Source organism: Pseudophryne corroboree, unplaced genomic scaffold (genome assembly GCF_028390025.1).
Source record: "Pseudophryne corroboree isolate aPseCor3 unplaced genomic scaffold, aPseCor3.hap2 scaffold_121, whole genome shotgun sequence".
In the NCBI taxonomy this organism is placed as follows: domain Eukaryota; kingdom Metazoa; phylum Chordata; class Amphibia; order Anura; family Myobatrachidae; genus Pseudophryne; species Pseudophryne corroboree.
The window spans coordinates 346,969-365,546 of record NW_026967835.1 but is presented as its reverse complement, the minus strand read 5'-3'; the positions used below and the strand labels follow the sequence as shown (position 1 = coordinate 365,546).

At 46.6% G+C, this 18,578-nt stretch overlaps 20 non-coding genes across 20 annotated transcripts; 13 read left to right on the top strand and 7 right to left on the bottom strand.

The window, feature by feature from the left end:
* Nucleotides 1-3,971: 3,971 nt before the first annotated feature.
* LOC134992050 (U5 spliceosomal RNA) lies at nt 3,972-4,087 on the bottom strand. The gene has a single exon (XR_010196244.1). It is a non-coding gene; the product is annotated as a U5 spliceosomal RNA (small nuclear RNA).
* Nucleotides 4,088-4,362: 275 nt separating this feature from the next.
* LOC134992004 (U5 spliceosomal RNA) lies at nt 4,363-4,478 on the bottom strand. The gene has a single exon (XR_010196202.1). It is a non-coding gene; the product is annotated as a U5 spliceosomal RNA (small nuclear RNA).
* Nucleotides 4,479-4,764: 286 nt separating this feature from the next.
* Nucleotides 4,765-4,880, bottom strand: LOC134992043 (U5 spliceosomal RNA). The gene has a single exon (XR_010196237.1). It is a non-coding gene; the product is annotated as a U5 spliceosomal RNA (small nuclear RNA).
* A 270-nt stretch (nt 4,881-5,150) lies between these two features.
* LOC134992014 (U5 spliceosomal RNA) lies at nt 5,151-5,266 on the bottom strand. Its single transcript, XR_010196211.1, has one exon. It is a non-coding gene; the product is annotated as a U5 spliceosomal RNA (small nuclear RNA).
* A 144-nt stretch (nt 5,267-5,410) lies between these two features.
* LOC134992013 (U1 spliceosomal RNA) lies at nt 5,411-5,573 on the top strand. The gene has a single exon (XR_010196210.1). It is a non-coding gene; the product is annotated as a U1 spliceosomal RNA (small nuclear RNA).
* A 4,815-nt stretch (nt 5,574-10,388) lies between these two features.
* On the bottom strand, nt 10,389-10,501 carry LOC134992068 (U5 spliceosomal RNA). Its single transcript, XR_010196262.1, has one exon. It is a non-coding gene; the product is annotated as a U5 spliceosomal RNA (small nuclear RNA).
* Nucleotides 10,502-10,787: 286 nt separating this feature from the next.
* On the bottom strand, nt 10,788-10,904 carry LOC134992076 (U5 spliceosomal RNA). Its single transcript, XR_010196270.1, has one exon. It is a non-coding gene; the product is annotated as a U5 spliceosomal RNA (small nuclear RNA).
* A 270-nt stretch (nt 10,905-11,174) lies between these two features.
* On the bottom strand, nt 11,175-11,290 carry LOC134992018 (U5 spliceosomal RNA). The gene has a single exon (XR_010196215.1). It is a non-coding gene; the product is annotated as a U5 spliceosomal RNA (small nuclear RNA).
* A 144-nt stretch (nt 11,291-11,434) lies between these two features.
* LOC134992159 (U1 spliceosomal RNA) lies at nt 11,435-11,598 on the top strand. The gene has a single exon (XR_010196347.1). It is a non-coding gene; the product is annotated as a U1 spliceosomal RNA (small nuclear RNA).
* A 152-nt stretch (nt 11,599-11,750) lies between these two features.
* LOC134991884 (U1 spliceosomal RNA) lies at nt 11,751-11,913 on the top strand. The gene has a single exon (XR_010196105.1). It is a non-coding gene; the product is annotated as a U1 spliceosomal RNA (small nuclear RNA).
* A 674-nt stretch (nt 11,914-12,587) lies between these two features.
* LOC134992296 (U1 spliceosomal RNA) lies at nt 12,588-12,751 on the top strand. The gene has a single exon (XR_010196477.1). It is a non-coding gene; the product is annotated as a U1 spliceosomal RNA (small nuclear RNA).
* Nucleotides 12,752-12,903: 152 nt separating this feature from the next.
* On the top strand, nt 12,904-13,066 carry LOC134992344 (U1 spliceosomal RNA). Its single transcript, XR_010196520.1, has one exon. It is a non-coding gene; the product is annotated as a U1 spliceosomal RNA (small nuclear RNA).
* Nucleotides 13,067-13,737: 671 nt separating this feature from the next.
* On the top strand, nt 13,738-13,901 carry LOC134992166 (U1 spliceosomal RNA). Its single transcript, XR_010196354.1, has one exon. It is a non-coding gene; the product is annotated as a U1 spliceosomal RNA (small nuclear RNA).
* Nucleotides 13,902-14,053: 152 nt separating this feature from the next.
* On the top strand, nt 14,054-14,216 carry LOC134991945 (U1 spliceosomal RNA). The gene has a single exon (XR_010196152.1). It is a non-coding gene; the product is annotated as a U1 spliceosomal RNA (small nuclear RNA).
* Nucleotides 14,217-14,890: 674 nt separating this feature from the next.
* Nucleotides 14,891-15,054, top strand: LOC134992284 (U1 spliceosomal RNA). Its single transcript, XR_010196466.1, has one exon. It is a non-coding gene; the product is annotated as a U1 spliceosomal RNA (small nuclear RNA).
* Nucleotides 15,055-16,026: 972 nt separating this feature from the next.
* On the top strand, nt 16,027-16,190 carry LOC134992240 (U1 spliceosomal RNA). The gene has a single exon (XR_010196425.1). It is a non-coding gene; the product is annotated as a U1 spliceosomal RNA (small nuclear RNA).
* A 152-nt stretch (nt 16,191-16,342) lies between these two features.
* Nucleotides 16,343-16,505, top strand: LOC134992343 (U1 spliceosomal RNA). Its single transcript, XR_010196519.1, has one exon. It is a non-coding gene; the product is annotated as a U1 spliceosomal RNA (small nuclear RNA).
* Nucleotides 16,506-17,175: 670 nt separating this feature from the next.
* LOC134992516 (U1 spliceosomal RNA) lies at nt 17,176-17,340 on the top strand. The gene has a single exon (XR_010196674.1). It is a non-coding gene; the product is annotated as a U1 spliceosomal RNA (small nuclear RNA).
* Nucleotides 17,341-17,489: 149 nt separating this feature from the next.
* Nucleotides 17,490-17,652, top strand: LOC134992407 (U1 spliceosomal RNA). Its single transcript, XR_010196580.1, has one exon. It is a non-coding gene; the product is annotated as a U1 spliceosomal RNA (small nuclear RNA).
* Nucleotides 17,653-18,326: 674 nt separating this feature from the next.
* Nucleotides 18,327-18,490, top strand: LOC134992125 (U1 spliceosomal RNA). Its single transcript, XR_010196316.1, has one exon. It is a non-coding gene; the product is annotated as a U1 spliceosomal RNA (small nuclear RNA).
* Nucleotides 18,491-18,578: the final 88 nt, after the last annotated feature.

Sequence of the window (18,578 nt, the reverse complement as noted above, 5' to 3'; positions counted from 1 at the left end):
GGCTGCTCGGGCAGCCCCTCCCCCGTCAAGTTAAGGAGATTCAACTGAGGACGCACAAGGGAACTCTCGTCTGGGGACAACAACTGCAGGGAGACCACATCTGTTCAGATGAACATGGGAGGGTGGAAGGCTGCCTAATATTGAAGCACCATCAAATATCAAACCATATGCAACAACTAGTACAAGCATTCCTGGGGGAAGGTCTGCAGAAGACGGATTTGCATACGGTGATGTCATCCAAGATGTGGGCCAAAGTTGGCTGGAACCCTCATCTGCATATGAAAAGAGAAAAGGGGCATGCAGGGCATGGCGGCCTTTTGCGGTGCTTGGATGACCCCTAGTTCGCATTAAACACCCCCACCCTCCTTTGGTGTGGGGCTCATGTTGGCCATGCCCCATCCCCTGAAGCATTCAAGCTGATTTCTTGCAGCAGCTGGGCACTGTAACAGCTCCAGAGCTGTTCTGTAAGGCAAGTAAAAGGGTGTGGGCCCTGCAGCACCACCTGTAGTTCGCATTGTGCGTTGGAAGGCACAAAGTAAGCAGACGGGAGGAGAAGTCAGGATAGTGCGCAAGGGCATCCTTTTCTCTTAGTCCGTAGAGGATGCTGGGGTCACATTAAGAACCATGGGGTATAGACGGGATCCGCAAGAGACATGGGCACTTTAAGACTTTCAAAGGGTGTGAACTGGCTCCTCCCTCTATGCCCCTCCTCCAGACTCCAGTTATAGGAACTGTGCCCAGGGAGACGGACATTTCGAGGAAAGGATTTATTGTTAAACTAAGGTGAGCATCTTACCAGCTCACACCTTAAGCATGCCGCAGAACGTGGCATTCAACAGAACACAAGCCAACGGCATGAACAATTGCAGCAAAAAGCTGACCAGAACCATAACATAACATGTGTATAACCACAAGTAATAACTGCAGACACAGTATGGACTGGGACGGGTGCCCAGCATCCTCTACGGACTAAGAGAAAAGGATTTACCGGTAGGTATTAAAATCCTATTTTCTCATACGACCTAGAGGATGCTGGGGTCACATTAAGAACCATGGGGTTATACCAAAGCTCTTGAACGGGTGGGAGAGTGCGTACGACTCTGCAGCACCGAATGACCCAACTTGAGGTTATCATCAGCCAAGGTATCAAACTTGTAAAACTTAGCAAAAGTGTTTACTAAATAGCTGCTCGGCAAAGTTGCAATGCCGAGACTCCCCGACCAGCTGCCCAGGATGAACCCACCTTTCTAGTAGAATGGGTCTTCACCTAATTCAGTAACGGCAATCCTGCCATGGAATGAGCATGCTGAATCTTACCACAGATCCAGCGCATAATGGTCTACATGGAAGCAGGACACCCAATCCTGTTGGGAGCATACAGGACAAACAGAGCCTCTGTTTTCCTAATCTGAACCGTTCTGGTGACATAAATTTTCAAAGTTCTGACCACAGCCAGAGACTTTGACTCAACGAAGGTGTCAGTGGCCAAAGGCACCATGTGGAAAGATGAACCACCTTCGGCAGAAATTGTTGACGTGTCCTCAATTCTGCTCTATCTTCATGAAAGATCAAATAAAGGCTCTTGTGATACTGCATGGTTTGTACTGTTTTCCATGTGCTCCCAGATCTTTCAAGCAAGTAGCATGGTCAAGAAAGTTCTGTTTGAAAAGAAACAACATTTACTGTCATTGTTATAGAATTTGGGAGAAAAAACAAGAAGAAATCTGCACTGTTGACGCACTGGACAGAATGAATGAATCATAAAATATAACCTTTATTAAGTATGTATTAAAATTGGATAAATATTAATATTATTATCCCAAACTGCAGTGAAACATAAAGGTTAAAATCACAGAACTAACATACATGTGCATAAGAAGAATAAAGAGATGTGAAAAAAAGGTTTAAAAAGCGTGTCCGTGTGTGATTATTTTTGAAGGCACAACCCTGGCGGGGTTGTTTATATAGATATATATGTTGCTAATAATCACTTTCTAGCGTAATGTTATTAAATAGCTGTTAGTATCTATGTCGTCAGGTACCACTGGGTCGTATCCTATATACTCCCTTCACTCAATAGGGGTTACCTCCCGGGAAGCCATCCCCATTGGCGAATTTGTGGGGGTGATTGAGTATAACCGGTAAGCTAACCTCCAATTTGTGGGGTGCTTAGGTAGATGGGGATCACTTATTTCTCTGTGTCCCCTAAGACTATATTCCTAAATTCAATACCACAGGGGGATAGCTTTCTATATCGGATAAGGAATCACTTGATAGGGAAATCTCTATGCATCATGGAAAGATCATATTTATTAATATCCAAACTAAAAAAATGATGAATAGCTTTAATTTAGCTGTTTAGATATAGTTAATTGGCGAGATATACCAACAGGTGCGGTTGCCTTAAGGAATATGGCAATTCCAATATAAATAGCAGCCCTCCTTCATATAATCAGCCAGATCTTATTAAATCTGGTCCAGATATAGCCGTTCAGATATACTTAATTGACAACATATATCAATCGGTGGGGTTGCCTTAAGGAATATAGCAATTCCAATTCTCATATAAATAGCAACCTTCCTTCATATATTCAGCCAGATCTTATTTAATCTGATCTAGGCGTAGGCAATAATGCTTTCCTTAGAGGTATAGCCACCTCAATTCTTATTAGGAAGCAAAGTGTCTGTCATAATGGTTTATCCAATTCATCTAAGAAATAATATATTCCATGTGTCAGAGATTCATTACTCTCTATTTACACTGTTAAAGAGTTAATTCTTATTATGTTACAGTGTAATGAAATTATCATATAGGGAGATGTGGCAATTCCATGTGCTATATATATAATAACCCTTAGTGGTCCAGATTCCACAATGAGGAATTTTCTTATAAACCGCTGAAACACACAGCTGTTTGACTGACTTCCAAATATATCTATCTCACTTTGTAACAGTCTTATGATAGAGAAACTGTTACATATTCGGTCACTTAGTTATCTAAAGGTAAACAGACTCAGTGTGAGGGTAATATAATATATCAAATGCGCTGTCAATAATCGTGGTAACTGGTGTAATAATGTGGTATATTGAGTATGCTAGTAAGGCATATAACTGCTCTCCAGCCTTTAAGTGTTACCAATCAATTTGTTACACTGTAAAGGATTTATGGTGTCCTGTTAGGACATGCAGCTGCTAGGCTGACTCAAAGATTTATCCATTTGTAACAATTATGTAACAGTTATATACATGTTACTGGTATTACATAGAAATAGTATGACACAGGCCAGCAGTCCCATGTGTCTAGATTCCACAATAGGAGATTTTCTTTGTCTTATAAACTGCTGGAACACACAGCTGCTAGACTGACTTCAAATATATATATTACTTTGTAACAGTCTTATAGTAAAGAGACTGTTACACACTGTCATTTAGTTATCTCAAGGTTAGCAGATTCTGTGTGAGGATAGTGTTCTGTTAGAACATGCAGCTGCTAGGCTGACTCATAGAAAATGTATCCATTTGTAACAAATGACACATACAGCATTAAATTAATATCTATAGCAGCCCATGTGACATCTCTACTCTTATCATAATTGTCTGGTTATTGCCAATCTGGACAGCAGGAGTGATATATATTCACTAGTCCCAATATCCCATCATATAAATATACCCACACTGATATACTTTCTTATCAAGAGTTATTAGTAGCTATCTGTATGCACTTTAGACATTGTATCTGCTAAGTGACATCATATCTAGTGTATTCCTTTCTTATAGCTCAGCTTCTATTCCCTATTAGTGGAGACTAACAGCTAACATCATAATCATATATTTTTGTTTTATAACATTTCACATGAGTCAAATACACGCGGACACGCCGTGCCCTACACGTGTGTTTCACTGCATCTATGGCAACTTACATTAAAGCTAACAAGAAAGCACACTCGTTCTGTCTTTAAACTGATAAAAGAAACCCCAATAATATGGGGCATGCAAAAATTGAGATAAAACTCAGTTTTGCTCCTCTCCACGGAAATCTTTAATAAAAGGCGAAATATTTGTTAGTTCTGAAGAGAAACCAGAGCATGACCAAGATTCCACCTGTCGCCTGAGTGCCATGCCAGCAGTTCTCATTGAGCTCAAAGTGAGCACCCAATTTGAAAGAAAGATAGCAGATTTCTCACCAGGCTTCCCCTAGCTATAAACATGGTTTGTACTCTTTTCCATGTGTTCCCAGATCTTTCAAGCAATTAGTATAGTCAAGAAAGTTCTGTTTGAAAAGAAACAAACATTTACTGTCATTTCTATGCAAATGAGCTTACATTAAAGCACACTCGTTCTATCTTTAAACAGATAAAATAAAACCCCAATAAGATGGGGAATGCAAAATTTGAGATAAAACTCAGTTTTGCTCCTCTCCACGGAAATCTTTAGTAAAAGGCGAAAGATTTGTTCGTTCTGAAGAGAAACCAGAGCATGACCAAGATTCCACCTGTCGCCTGAGTGCCATGCCAGCAGTCCTCATTCAGCTCAAAGTGAGCACCCAATTTGAAAGAAAGAAAGCAGATTTCTCACCAGGCTTCCCCTTGCTATAAGCATGGTTTGTACTCTTTTCCATGTGCTCCCAGATCTTTCAAGCAAGTAGCATGGTCAAGAAAGTTCTGTTTGAAAAGAAACAGACATTTACTGTCATTGTTATACAAATAAACTTACATTAAAGCCAACAAGAAAGCACACTCATTCTGTCCTTAAACTGATAAAAGAAACCCCAATAATATGGGGCATGCAAAAATTGAGATAAAACTCAGTTTTGCTCCTCTCCACGGAAATCTTTAATAAATGGCGAAAGATTTGTTCATTCTGAAGAGAAACCAGAGCATGACCAAGATTCCACCTGTCGCCTGAGTGCCATGCCAGCAGTCCTCATTCAGATCAAAGTGAGCGCCCAATTTGAAAGAAAGCAGATTTCTCACCTGGCTTCTCCTTGCTATAAGCATGGTTTGTACTGTATTCCATGTGCTCCCAGATCTTTCAAGCAAGTAGCATGGTCAAGAAAGTTCTGTTTGAAAAGAAACAAACATTTACTGTAATTTCTATGCAAATGAGCTTTCATTAAAGCACACTCATTCTATCTTTAAACCGATAAAAGAAAATCCAAAAAGATGGGGCATGCAAAAATTGAGGTAAAACTCAGTTTTGCTCCTCTCCACGGAAATCTTTAGTAAAAGGCGAAAGATTTGTTCGTTCTGAAGAGAAGCCAGAGCATGACCAAGATTTTCATCTGAAAATATGTGTTCTCCCTGCAGTTGTTGTCCCCAGATGAGAGTTCCCTTGTGCTGCCTCAGTTGAATCTCCTTTACTTGACAGAGATGTGCCTGAGCAGCGGCCCTCCCCAGCCCTATCCCAAATCATACTTATTTTGCATAGGAGATACCATGGTCATGAAGATTGTTCTCCCAGGGTGAGGTTCATTCATTGCATTCTGGGTATGCTGACCCCTGTGATTTCCCCAATGTGGGAAACTCGACTGCATTATTTGTGGTAGTGGGGGACTGTGTTTGTGCTTTCCTCTGGTCAGCTCTGGTAAAAGTCAGATTTCTTTGTCTCAGATCTTCCTCTAGCCTTGTTCTTCTTTCGAGAGTTCCCTTGTGCTGCCTCAGTTGGATCTCCTTCACTTGACAGGGGGTGCCCGAGCAGCAATCCTCCACAGCTCTAGCCCAACTCCTACTTACCTGCCAGGTGAGATACTATGATCTTCACTGTTAGGGCAATCAGGATGTGGAATTCCCTGCCAGGGAAGGTGGTAATGGCGGACTCTGTAATTGGATTTAAAAAAGGAATGGATACATTTCTGAATGAAAAAGCTATCTAAGGTTATAATACTTAAAATATCAACATGGTTAATCCGGGGGTAACATGAGTTATAGTAGCTAACTAGTCATAAAACATTATTCAGCAAGTATGTAGAATCATCACAACTTAAAACAGGTTGAACACGATGGGCAATTTGCCTCTATTCAACCTCAAAAACTATGTTACTATATGTTACTATATTACTATGTTACTGTAGTATACAGAAAACCAAAATGCAATGAACAGTGATAGTGAGCACTGATGAGGATACTAGAACTGACACTGAGCAGCAAGATGCAGCACTGGACTATTAGTAATGTACTGTAGTATGCTGAGCACCACAATGCAGCACAAGACAATGAGCAGTGATACTGAGCACTGATGAGGATACTACTGAGAACTGACACTGAGCAGGAGAGACACACTACTAGTATTACTGAGCAGCAATAAGTAACCACTGATACTGAGCACTGATATTGAGATTTCCACTGAGAGAACATAGCCACGTCCATTCCGCTCTCTCTTCAATGCACGAGTAAAAATGGCGGCAACGCGCAGCTCTTTATATGGAATCCGAATCTCGCGAGAATCCGACAGCGGGATGATGACATTTTCCCTTGTTCAGGTTTTGCGAGTCAGGCGGGAACAACCGAGCCTGCCTCGGACCAGTGTAAACAACGTGGAGTTCGTGGGGAATTCGGTTCTCGGAGAACCGAACCCGCTCCTCTCTACCTTATACCAATCAATTTTTTTATTTTCAATCTAAGCCCCTGCAGTTTTCTGTAAGCATCTGCTTCGCTATGATGATCAACAAGTCACAAGGGCAAACACTCAGGGCTTGAGGCGTAGATCTTAGGACCAGCTGCTACAAGCATGGCAGAGGTGTCACTATCACTGGTGACACCCAGAGAGGTGGCGAGGGAGATTGTAATGCAGTGCGCGCAGATAAGCAGCGCAATGGTAAAAAGGAGGCATGGTTTCATAGGTAGGGGCGTGGCCTGGTGGCCTGAATCTACATTTTGTTGCTCCGGGTGTCCCGGGGGTTGGGGGCTGCACCCGGGGACTAGTGTGTGAGCGGTGCTGGCTCCTGCACAGTGAAAGGGCATGGCCACCCAGCATGACGCCTCCCTTCTTGACCATGCTGTAATTGCAGTCGCACTGCAGTTCAGCGTGATCATAAAAAATGGTGTAGCCTCCTGCTGGTGCAGACTGTATGTGCGCGCAGGAAGCCGCCACCATTTTTGTGATCACAGCGGCTGAATGTGATGTCATACAGCCGCTGTGACCACGCCCCCTGTGTCTACTCCGTTGCAGACCCCATTTTGAAGCCTTGCCCCCGCACCGCTCCATCCCTGACTTGGAAATGGAGTGTTGCTGACCCACCTATCCCCCCCCGCCCCGATTGACAGGCAGAGGCGATCGCATTCTCTGCGGGGTGCCGCAGAAAATGCAGGCACATGCGTATGCTCTTAGCAATTTTTGCAGTTGGATCGCTTATTGTGATTGCAATCCAACCTGAATCAGGCCCTATTACCTATCACAATGCGCTGCGGGCAGTACAAAATTGGGTTAATATAGGAGAAAAACCCCCAGACCTGTGCTCCTTAACTGTACCTGGTGGCTAGTGGAGCGGCTGCCCAGTAATCAGTGTCCACGCCAGTGCGCACACGGTCCACCCCCTACGGCCACGCTCCCCTTCATCAGCGGCCTCGTGATCCGGAAGGGTGGTGTGTGTGTGACTGACCTTAGGATGAAACCGGAGCCTCCGCTGCAGTGACCCAGCAACCAGGGCACGGGAGTATACAGCGCCGCTGGGAGTGATGAAGCTGCAGTAAAGATGTCTATTAGACCTAGCCTGCTGCAGCCCTTGTAGATTCTCATAAAACAAGTTCTTCTTTTCTTGTCAAAATTTATAGCTAAGAATAGGCTGCCTGAGGCAGGCCCCTGTTAAGTGGCCTGCTACTGAAGGCACCAACTACAAACTGAGCTCCCTGTTCATGGAAGCGGGGTTATAGAGGAGAATGCACTGAGCATCTTGGGAACAGTCAAAAGCTTTGAGCCGGTTGGTGCCTCAGATCAAGATCCTACTCTACACCCCAATGTGAATCCTTGTGGAGTCCAGTGTACCCCACAGAAGAAATTAATGTGTCACACCCATTGGCAGCAACCTTAGAATAGCTGCTGACGGGCACAATTGAGAAAGGAAGGGGGGGGGGGGGGACATTTGAATCCAGCACATAAATGCAATTCAAATATGTAATTTGTACCTTCCTATTTTAAAATATAATGGATGAACCTCACCCTGTGAGAACAATCTTCATGATCAAGAGATCTCATATGCAAAATAAGTATGAGTTGGGATAGGGCTGGGGAGGGTGGCTGCTCGGGCAGCCCCTCCCCCGTCAAGTTAAGGAGATTCAACTGAGGAAGCACAAGGGAACTCTCGTCTGGGGACAACAACTGCAGGGAGACCACATCTTTTCAGATGAACATGGGAGGGCGGAAGGCTGCCTAATACTGAAGCACCATCAAATATCAAACCATATGCAATATCTAGTACAAGCCTTCCTGGGGGAAGGTCTGCAGCAGACGGATTTGCATACAGTGATGTTATTCAAGCAGTGGGCCAAAGTTGGCTGGAACCCTCATCTGCATATGAAAAGAGAAAAGGGGCGTGCAGGGCATGGCGGCCTTTTGCAGTGCTTGGATGACCCCTAGTTCTCATTAAACACCCCCACCCTCCTTTGGTGTGGGGCTCATGTTGGCCATGCCCCATCCCCTGAAGCATTCAAGCTGATTTCTTGCAGCAGCTGGGCACTGTAACAGCTCCAGAGCTGTTCTGTAAGGCAAGTAAAAGGGTGTGGGCCCTGCAGCACCACCTGTAGTTTGCATTGTGCGTTGGAAGGCACAAAGTAAGCAGACGGGAGGAGAAGTCAGGATAGTGCGCAAGGGCATCCTTTTCTCTTAGTCCGTAGAGGATGCTGGGGTCACATTAAGAACCATGGGGTATAGACGGGATCCGCAAGAGACATGGGCACTTTAAGACTATCAAAGGGTGTGAACTGGCTCCTCCCTCTATGCCCCTCCTCCAGACTCCAGTTATAGGAACTGTGCCCATGGAGACGGACATTTCGAGGAAAGGATTTATTGTTAAACTAAGGTGAGCATCTTACCAGCTCACACCTTAAGCATGCCGCAGAACGTGGCATTCAACAGAACACAAGCCAACGGCATGAATAATTGCAGCAAAAAGCTGACCAGAACCATAACACAACATGTGTATAACCACAAGTAATAACTGCAGACACAGTATGGACTGGGACGGGTGCCCAGCATCCTCTACAGACTAAGAGAAAAGGATTTACCGGTAGGTATTAAAATCCTATTTTCTCATACGACCTAGAGGATGCTGGGGTCACATTAAGAACCATGGGGTTATACCAAAGCTCTTGAACGGGTGGAAGAGTGCGTACGACTCTGCAGCACCGAATGACCCAACTTGAAGTTATCATCGGCCAAGGTATCAAACTTGTAAAACTTAGCAAAAGTGTTTACTAAATAGCTGCTCGGCAAAGTTGCAATGCCGAGACTCCCCGACCAGCTGCCCAGGATGAACCCACCTTTCTAGTAGAATGGGTCTTCACCTAATTCAGTAACGGCAATCCTGCCATGGAATGAGCATGCTGAATCTTACCACAGATCCAGCGCATAATGGTCTACATGGAAGCAGGACACCCAATCCTGTTGGGAGCATACAGGACAAACAGAGCCTCTGTTTTCCTAATCTGAACCGTTCTGGTGACATAAATTTTCAAAGTTCTGACCACAGCCAGAGACTTTGACTCAACGAAGGTGTCAGTGGCCAAAGGCACCATGTGGAAAGATGAACCACCTTCGGCAGAAATTGTTGACGTGTCCTCAATTCTGCTCTATCTTCATGAAAGATCAAATAAAGGCTCTTGTGATACTGCATGGTTTGTACTGTTTTCCATGTGCTCCCAGATCTTTCAAGCAAGTAGCATGGTCAAGAAAGTTCTGTTTGAAAAGAAACAAACATTTACTGTCATTGTTATGCAAATAAACTTACATTAAAGCTAACCAGAAAGCACACTCGTTCTGTCTTTAAACTGATAAAAGAAACCCCAATAATATGGGCATACCTCCCAACTTTGTCGGCTCGCAAAGAGGGACACACGCGCGGCGAAGTCGCACGCGCTCCCAAAAAGGGCGTGGCCTAAGTAAAAAGGGGCATGGCTTCGCGGGAGGACCCGCGATCGCGAGTCACGCCCCCGTTTTCGGCACTGAGGGGGCATGCCCAGCGCTCTGTGAGCCGCTGGCATGCCACCTCTCCCTCTGACTTCAGTGAATAAACGCTGTGCGCACAGCGACTATTCACCGCTGCTCTGCTAAGCAGGGCAGCGACAGACAGAGCCTCCCAACTGTCCTCCCCACCGCGGGACACTGCGGCCCGCAGGTGGGACAGCGGGACAGTCCCCAAAAAACGGGACTGTCCCGCGAAAATCGGGACAGTTGGGAGGTATGATATGGGGCATGCAAAAATTGAGATAAAACTCAGTTTTGCTCCTCTCCACGGAAATCTTTAGTAAAAGGCGAAAGATTTGTTCGTTCTGAAGAGAAACCAGAGCATGACCAAGATTCCACCTGTCGCCTGAGTGCCATGCCAGCAGTCCTCATTCAGCTCAAAGTGAGCACCCAATTTGAAAGAACGAAAGCAGATTACTCACCAGGCTTCCCCTTGCTATAAACATGGTTTGTACTCTTTTCCATGTGCTCCCAGATCTTTCAAGCAATTAGTATGGTCAAGAAAGTTCTGCTTGAAAAGAAACAGACATTTATTGTCATTGTTATGCAAATAAACTTACATTAAAGCTAACAAGAAAGCACACTCGTTCTGTCTTTAAACTGATAAAAGAAACCCCAATAATATGGGGCATGCAAAAATTGAGATAAAACTCAGTTTTGCTCCTCTCCACGGATAATCTTTAATAAAAGGCGAAAGATTTGTTCATTCTGAAGAGAAACCAGAGCATGACCAAGATTCCACCTGTCGCCTGAGTGCTGTGCCAGCAGTCCTCATTCAGATCAAAGTGAGCGCCCAATTTGAAAGAAAGCAGATTTCTCACCTGGCTTCTCCTTGCTATAAGCATGGTTTGTACTGTATTCCATGTGCTCCCAGATCTTTAAAGCAAGTAGCATGGTCAAGAAAGTTCTGTTTGAACATAAATAAACATTTACTGTCATTTCTATGCAAATGAGCTTACATTAAAGCACACTCATTCTATCTTTAAACCGGTAAAAGAAACCCCAAAAAGATGGGGCATGCAAAAATTGAGATAAAACTCGGTTTTGCTCCTCTCCACGGAAATCTTTAGTAAGAGGCGAAAGATTTGTTCGTTCTGAAGAGAAACCAGAGCATGACCAAGATTTTTATCTGAAAATATGTGTTCTCCCTGCAGTTGTTGTCCCCAGATGAGAGTTCCCTTGTGCTGCCTCAGCTGAATCTCCTTTACTTGACAGAGATGTGCCTGAGCAGCGGCCCTCCCCAGCCCTATCCCAAATCATACTTATTTTGCATAGGCGATACCATGGTCATGAAGATTGTTCTCCCAGGGTGAGGTTCATTCATTGCATTCTGGGTATGCTGACCCCTGTGATTTCCCCAAATGTGGGAAACTCGACTGCATTATTTGTGGTAGTGGGGGACTGTGTTTGTGCTTTCCTCTAGTCAGCTCTGGTAAAAGTCAGATTTATTTGTCTCAGATCTTCCTCTAGCCTTGTTCTTCTTTCGAGAGTTCCCTTGTGCTGCCTAAGTTGGATCTCTTTCACTTGACAGGGGGGTGCCCGAGTAGCGACCCTCCCCAGCTCTAGCCCAACTCCTACTTACCTGCCAGGTGAGATACTATGATCATGAAGGTGCTTCTCCCAGGGCAAGGCTCACCCATTGCACTCTGGGTGTGGTGCCCCTGCGATTTCCCCAAATGTGGGAAGCTTGACTGCATAATTTGTGTTTCCCCTGGTCGGCTCTCGTATAATTCAGATCTCTTTGTCTCAGGTCTCTCTCCAGCCTAGTTTGCTGTCTGTTTCCACTTCTTTTTTCATGAGCCCCTCCCTTTTATACCCTTGTGCACTATCCTGACTTCTCCTCTTGTCTGCTTATTTTGTGCCTTCCAATGCACAATGCAAACTACAGGTAGTGCTGCAGGGCCCACACCCTTTTACTTGCCGTACAGAGCAGCTCTGGAGCTGTTACAGTGCCCAGCTGCTGCAAGAAATCAGCTTGAATGCTTCAGGGGCTGGGGCATAGCCAACATGAGCCCCACACCGAAGGAGGGTGGAGGTGTTTAATGCGAACTAGGGGTCATCCAAGCGCCGCAAAAGGCCGCTATGCCCTGCACGCCCCTTTTCTCTTTTCATATGCAGACGAGGGTTGAAGCCAACTTTGACCCACTGCTTGGATGACATCACCGTATGCAAATCCATCTGCTGCAGGCCTTCCCCCAGGAATGCTTGCACTAGTTGTTGCATTTGGTTTGTTGTTTGGGGGTGCTTCATTATTAGGCAGCCTTCTGCCCTCCCATGTTCATCTGAAAATATGTGTTCTCCCTGCAGTTGTTGTCCCCAGATGAGAGTTCCCTTGTGCTGCCTCAGTTGAATCTCCTTTACTTGACAGAGATGTGCCTGAGCAGCGGCCCTCCCCAGCCCTATCCCAAATCATACTTATTTTGCATAGGAGATACCATGGTCATGAAGATTGTTCTCCCAGGGTGAGGTTCATTCATTGCATTCTGGGTATGCTGACCCCTGTGATTTCCCCAAATGTGGGAAACTCGACTGCATTATTTGTGGTAGTGGGGGACTGTGTTTGTGCTTTCCTCTGGTCAGCTCTGGTAAAAGTCAGATTTATTTGTCTCAGATCTTCCTCTAGCCTTGTTCTTCTTTCGAGAGTTCCCTTGTGCTGCCTCAGTTGAATCTCCTTCACTTGACAGGGGGGTACCCGAGCAGCGACCCTCCCCAGCTCTAGCCCAACTTCTACTTACCTGGCAGGTGAGATACTATGATCATGTAGGTGCTTCTCCCAGGGCAAGGCTCACCCATTGCACTCTGGGTGTGCTGCTCCTGCGATTTCCCCAAATGTGGGAAACTTGACTGCATAATTTGTGTTTCCCCTGGTCGGCTCTCGTATAATTCAGATCTCTTTGTCTCAGGTCTCTCTCCAGCCTAGTTTGCTGTCTGTTTCAACTTCTCTTTTCTTGAGCCGCTCCCTTCTATGCCCTTGCGCACTATCCTGACTTCTCCCGTCTGCTTACTTTGTGCCTTCCAATGCACAATGCAAACTACAGGTAGTGCTGCAGGGCCCACACCCTTTTACTTGCCGTTCAGAGCAGCTCTGGAGCTGTTACAGTGCCCAGCTGCTGCAAGAAATCAGCTTGAATGCTTCAGGGGCTGGGGCATAGCCAACATGAGCCCCACACCGAAGGAGGGTGGAGGTGTTTAATGCGAACTAGGGGTCATCCAAGCGCCGCAAAAGGCCGCCATGCCCTGCACGCCCCTTTTCTCTTTTCATATGCAGACGAGGGTTGAAGCCAACTTTGACCCACTGCTTGGATGACATCACTATATGCAAATCCATCTGCTGCAGGCCTTCCCCCAGGAATGCTTGTACTAGTTGTTGCATTTGGTTTGTTGTTTGGGGGTGCTTCAGTATTAGGCAGCCTTCTGCCCTCCCATGTTTATCTGAAAATATGTGTTCTCCCTGCAGTTGTTGTCCCCAGATGAGAGTTCCCTTGTGCTGCCTCAGTTGAATCTCCTTTACTTGACAGAGATGTGCCTGAGCAGCGGCCCTCCCCAACCCTATCCCAAATCATACTTATTTTGCATAGGCGATACCATGGTCATGAAGATTGTTCTCCCAGGGTGAGGTTCATTCATTGCATTCTGGGTATGCTGACCCCTGTGATTTCCCCAAATGTGGGAAACTCGACTGCATTATTTGTGGTAGTGGGGGACTGTGTTTGTGCTTTCCTCTGGACAGCTCTGGTAAAAGTCAGATTTCTTTGTCTCAGATCTTCCTCTAGCCTTGTTCTTCTTTCGAGAGTTCCCTTGTGCTGCCTCAGTTGGATCTCTTTAACTTGACAGGGGGGTGCCCGAGCAGCGACCCTCCCCAGCTCTAGCCCAACTCCTACTTACTTGCCAGGTGAGATACTATGATCATGAAGGATCTTCTCCCAGGGCAAGGCTCACCCATTGCACTCTGGGTGTGGTGCCCCTGCGATTTCCCCAAATGTGGGAAGCTTGACTGCATAATTTGTGTTTCCCCTGGTCGGCTCTCGTATAATTCAGATCTCTTTGTCTCAGGTCTCTCTCCAGCCTAGTTTGCTGTCTGTTTCCACTTCTTTTTTCATGAGCCCCTCCCTTTTATACCCTTGTGCACTATCCTGACTTCTCCTCCTGTCTGCTTACTTTGTGCCTTCCAATGCACAATGCAAACTACAGGTAGTGCTGTAGGGCCCACACCCTTTTACTTGCCGTACAGAGCAGCTCTGGAGCTGTTACAGTGCCCAGCTACTGCAAGAAATCAGCTTGAATGCTTCAGGGGCTGGGGCACAGCCAACATGAGCCCCACACCGAAGGAGGGTGGAGGTGTTTAATGTGAACTAGGGGTCATCCAAGCACCGCAAAAGGCCGCCATGCCCTGCACGCCCCTTTTCTCTTTTCATATGCAGACGAGGGTTGAAGCCAACTTTGACCCACTGCTTGGATGACATCACCGTATGCAAATCCATCTGCTGCAGGCCTTCCCCCAGGAATGCTTGCACTAGTTGTTGCATTTGGTTTGTTGTTTGGGGGTGCTTCAGTATTAGGCAGCCTTCTGCCCTCCCATGTTCATCTGAAAATATGTGTTCTCCCTGCAGTTGTTGTCCCCAGATGAGAGTTCCCTTGTGCTGCCTCAGTTGAATCTCCTTTACTTGACAGAGATGTGCCTGAGCAGCGGCCCTCCCCAGCCCTATCCCAAATCATACTTATTTTGCATAGGAGATACCATGGTCATGAAGATTGTTCTCCCAGGGTGAGGTTCATTCATTGCATTCTGGGTATGCTGACCCCTGTGATTTCCCCAAATGTGGGAAACTCGACTGCATTATTTGTGGTAGTGGGGGACTGTGTTTGTGCTTTCCTCTGGTCAGCTCTGGTAAAAGTCAGATTTATTTGTCTCAGATCTTCCTCAAGCCTTGTTCTTCTTTCGAGAGTTTCCTTGTGCTGCCTCAGTTGGATCTCTTTCACTTGACAGGGGGGTGCCCGAGCAGCGACCCTCCCCAGCTCTAGCCCAACTCCTACTTACCTGCCAGGTGAGATACTATGATCATGAAGGTGCTTCTCCCAGGGCAAGGCTCACCCATTGCACTCTGATTTCCCCAAATGTGGGAAGCTTGACTGCATAATTTGTGTTTCCCCTGGTCGGCTCTCGTATAATTCAGATCTCTTTGTCTCAGGTCTCTCTCCAGCCTAGTTTGCTGTCTGTTTCCACTTCTTTTTTCATGAGCCCCTCCCTTTTATACCCTTGTGCACTATCCTGACTTCTCCTCCTGTCTGCTTACTTTGTGCCTTCCAATGCACAATGCAAACTACAGGTAGTGCTGCAGGGCCCACACCCTTTTACTTGCCGTACAGAGCAGCTCTGGAGCTGTTACAGTGCCCAGCTGCTGCAAGAAATCAGCTTGAATGCTTCAGGGGCTGGGGCATAGCCAACATGAGCCCCACACCGAAGGAGGGTGGAGGTGTTTAATGCGAACTAGGGGTCATCCAAGCGCCGCAAAAGGCCGCCATGCCCTGCACGCCCCTTTTCTCTTTTCATATGCAGACGAGGGTTGAAGCCAACTTTGACCCACTGCTTGGATGACATCACCGTATGCAAATCCATCTGCTGCAGGCCTTCCCCCAGGAATGCTTGCACTAGTTGATGCATTTGGTTTGTTGTTTGGGGGTGCTTCAGTATTAGGCAGCCTTCTGCCCTCCCATGTTCATCTGAAAATATGTGTTCTCCCTGCAGTTGTTGTCCCCAGATGAGAGTTCCCTTGTGCTGCCTCAGTTGAATCTCCTTTACTTGACAGAGATGTGCCTGAGCAGCGGCCCTCCCCAGCCCTATCCCAAATCATACTTATTTTGCATAGGAGATACCATGGTCATGAAGATTGTTCTCCCACGGTGAGGTTCATTCATTGCATTCTGGGTATGCTGACCCCTGTGATTTCCCCAAATGTGGGAAACTCGACTGCTTTATTTGTGGTAGTGGGGGACTGTGTTTGTGCTTTCCTCTGGTCAGCTCTGGTAAAAGTCAGATTTCTTTGTCTCAGATCTTCCTTTAGCCTTGTTCTTCTTTCGAGAGTTCCCTTGTGCTGCCTCAGTTGGATCTCCTTCACTTGACAGGGGGGTACCCGAGCAGCGACCCTCCCCAGCTCTAGCCCAACTTCTACTTACCTGGCAGGTGAGATACTATGATCATGTAGGTGCTTCTCCCAGGGCAAGGCTCACCCATTGCACTCTGGGTGTGCTGCTCCTGCGATTTCCCCAAATGTGGGAAACTTGACTGCATAATTTGTGTTTCCCCTGGTCGGCTCTCGTATAATTCAGATCTCTTTGTCTCAGGTCTCTCTCCAGCCTAGTTTGCTGTCTGTTTCAACTTCTCTTTTCTTGAGCCGCTCCCTTCTATGCCCTTGCGCACTATCCTGACTTCTCCCGTCTGCTTACTTTGTGCCTTCCAATGCACAATGCAAACTACAGGTAGTGCTGCAGGGCCCACACCCTTTTACTTGCCGTTCAGAGCTGCTCTGGAGCTGTTACAGTGCCCAGCTGCTGCAATAAATCAGCTTGAATGCTTCAGGGGATGGGGCATGGCCAACATGAGCCCCACACCAAAGGAGGGTGGGGTGTTTAATGCGAACTAGGGGTCATCCAAGCACCGCAAAAGGCCGCCATGCCCTGCACGCCCCTTTTCTCTTTTCATATGCAGATGAGGGTTGAAGCCAACTTTGACCCACTGCTTGGATGACATCACCGTATGCAAATCCGTCTTCTGCAGAACTTCCCCCAGGAATGCTTGCACTAGTTGTTGCATTTGGTTTGTTGTTTGGGGGTGCTTCAGTATTAGGCAGCCTTCTGCCCTCCCTTGTTCATCTGAAAATATGTGTTCTCCCTGCAGTTGTTGTCCCCAGATGAGAGTTCCCTTGTGCTGCCTCAGTTGAATCTCCTTTACTTGACAGAGATGTGCATGAGCAGCGGCCCTCCCCAGCCCTATCCCAAATCATACTTATTTTGCATAGGAGATACCATGGTCATGAAGATTACTCTCCCAGGGTGAGGTTCATTCATTGCATTCTGGGTATGCTGACCCCTGTGATTTCCCCAAATGTGGGAAACGTGACTGCTTTATTTGTTGGTAGTGGGGGACTGTGTTTGTGTTTTCCTCTGATCTCTGGTAAAAGTCAGATTTCTTTGTTTCAGATCTTCCTCTAGCCTTGTTCTTCTTTCGAGAGTTTCCTTGTGCTGCCTCAGTTGGATCTCCTTCACTTGACAGGGGGGTGCCCGAGCAGCGACCCTCCCCAGCTCTAGCCCAACTCCTACTTACCTGCCAGGTGAGATACTATGATCATGAAGGTGCTTCTCCCAGGGCAAGGCTCACCCATTGCACTCTGGGTGTGCTGCCCCTGCGATTTCCCCAAATGTGGGAAACTTGACTGCATAATTTGTGTTTCCCCTGGTCAGGTCTCGTATAATTCAGATCTCTTTGTCTCAGGTCTCTCTCCTGCCTAGTTTGCTGTCTGTTTCCACTTCTCTTTTCTTGAGCCGCTCCCTTCTATGCCCTTGCGCACTATCCTGACTTCTCCTCCTTTCTGCTTACTTTGTGCCTTCCAACGCACAATGCGAACTACAGGTAGTGCTGCAGGGCCCACACCCTTTTACTTGCCTTACAGAGCAGCTCTGGAGCTGTTACAGTGCCCAGCTGCTGCAAGAAATCAGCTTGAATGCTTCAGGGGCTGGGGCATAGCCAACATGAGCCCCACACCGAAGGAGGGTGGAGGTGTTTAATGCAAACTAGGGGTCAGCCAAGTGCTGCAAAAGGCCACCATGCCCTGCACGCCCCTTTTCTCTTTTCATATGCAGACGAGGGTTGAAGCCAACTTTGACCCACTGCTTGGATGACATCACCATATGCAAATCTATCTGCAGCAGGCCTTCCCCCAGGAATGCTTGCACTAGTTGTTGCATTTGGTTTGTTGTTTGGGGGTGCTTCAGTATTAGGCAGCCTTCTGCCCTCCCATGTTCATCTGAAAATATGTGTTCTCCCTGCAGTTGTTGTCCCCAGATGAGAGTTCCCTTGTGCTGCCTCAGTTGAATCTCCTTTACTTGACAGAGATGTGCCTGAGCAGCGGCCCTCCCCAGCCCTATCCCAAATCATACTTATTTTGCATAGGAGATACCATGGTCATAAAGATTGTTCTCCCAGGGTGAGGTTCATTCATTGCATTCTGGGTATGCTGACCCCTGTGATTTCCCCAAATGTGGGAAACTCAACTGCATTATTTGTGGTAGTGGGGGACTGTGTTTGTGTTTTCCTCTGGTCAGCTCTGGTAAAAGTCAGATTTCTTTGTCTCAGATCTTCCTCTAGCCTTGTTCTTCTTTCGAGAGTTCCATTGTGCTGCCTCAGT